Below are 1,586 nucleotides of genomic sequence, written 5' to 3'. Positions count from 1 at the left end.
AACGGGATTGAGGCGTCTGGCAATAGATAGATATATAATATTCCATTTCTTCGTTGTTTCAGTCAACCATTAGTATTTTTTTTTCCCAAAAAGGCATTAAAGAACAGTATGTCAGATTTTAAGACAAATGCATCTTTGTTAGCTGTTAATGTTCATCATCATTGCCAGACGCCATGTATCCCAAACAGGGTGGCCAAGGCTTAGAGTTAATTGTTTTACAGAGAGGGGCACTAATCCTCCACCAACCCCACTTGACACGTAGGGAGAACGTAATGCCAACAGCATCTGGTGTTCCCAGGCGGTCACCCATCCAAGTACTAACCAGACCCAACGTTGCTTAACTTCGCTGATCGGACGGGAAGCTGTTAATGTGAATTTGATATATTTCCTAAATCGTTAGCACATGCTAGCTGCTTGTCACAAACTAATTTAAGCAAAAACCAGACCTAGATCTTTTCAGGGCAATCAGTAGCTTCTGTGTGTGTGTGTGTGTGTGTGTGTGTGTGTGTGTGTGTTGAGCAGTGTATAATACTGGGTATTTCACTGTCTAACTCTCAGTTTATCTCACAGAGACTTATAATTAGGCTTTGGATAATCATGCATTTGCATATTTTCATATGCAAATGCGTATTCTACCCATTTATGAGCGTAAGTGCATATTGCTACTTTTTTGTTTATTTATACGGCATTTTCTTTTAAATTTCCTGGGTATTTTATCTTCTTCAACCTGTAATAATAGTCAATATCCATCACATCATAGTGAATTATATACTGCTTAACTGGCTGTCTTTGGGAAGGCCGTGACTTGATGGTCAGTAGATAGCAGCTGAATGAGATGGATTCCTGTATCACAACTTGACTCACCAGAGACGCATGCATAGCCTGGTAGTGTTCTCGCTTGCCATCTGGTAGACTGGAGTTCGCGCCTCGCTCAGGTTGCGAAAAGTTTCACTGACGAAGTGGGTGGTTACTGTCCCCCTTGAGCAAGGGGACGGGTGTGTATGTGTGTGAAGGTCACAGCCATGCCCTTGGATCGGACTATATGAGCTTTCAGCTCCCTTCCGGGAGGGTAAAAGCTGACGATCACGACCATCACGAATATCAAGTGATCCTGACCGACCCGGTGAATTACACACACACACACACACACACACACTTGCTCTGGCCACTTTCTTGCCAACGGCCATACCACGTTGAGTACACCGCTTCCCGTCCGATTGGCGAAGTTAAGCAACGTTGGGTCTGGTTAGTACTTGGATGGGTGACCGCCTGGGAACACCAGATGCTGTTGGCATAATGTTCTCCCTACGTGTCAAGTGGGGTTGGTGGAGGATTAGTGCCCCTCCCTGTAAAACAATTAATTCTAAGCCCTTGGCCATCCCGCTTGGGATACATGGCGTCTGGCAATGAATGAATATATATATATATATATATATACTGTATATGTCGTCAGTAACTTCTGTCCGCTGCGTCCTCTTTCTCCAGGCCTAACTGCCTCATTTCTTTCTCAGTTCCATCTCTCCACCTAATCCTTTGTCTTCCCCTCGTTCTCCCTTCCACCTGACTCCTCCATTCAGCTATATTCT

The 1,586-nt window shown here is 44.3% G+C and overlaps 1 non-coding gene across 1 annotated transcript; it reads left to right on the top strand.

The window, feature by feature from the left end:
* Positions 1-1,175: 1,175 nt before the first annotated feature.
* Positions 1,176-1,294, top strand: LOC145394292 (5S ribosomal RNA). The gene has a single exon (XR_013896364.1). It is a non-coding gene; the product is annotated as a 5S ribosomal RNA (ribosomal RNA).
* Positions 1,295-1,586: the final 292 nt, after the last annotated feature.

Source organism: Coenobita brevimanus, chromosome 26 (assembly GCF_032717465.1).
Source record: "Coenobita brevimanus isolate Jiangsu-jjx chromosome 26, ASM3271746v2, whole genome shotgun sequence".
Lineage (NCBI taxonomy): Eukaryota > Metazoa > Arthropoda > Malacostraca > Decapoda > Coenobitidae > Coenobita > Coenobita brevimanus.
This window is presented reverse-complemented; position numbering and strand designations above follow the sequence as displayed.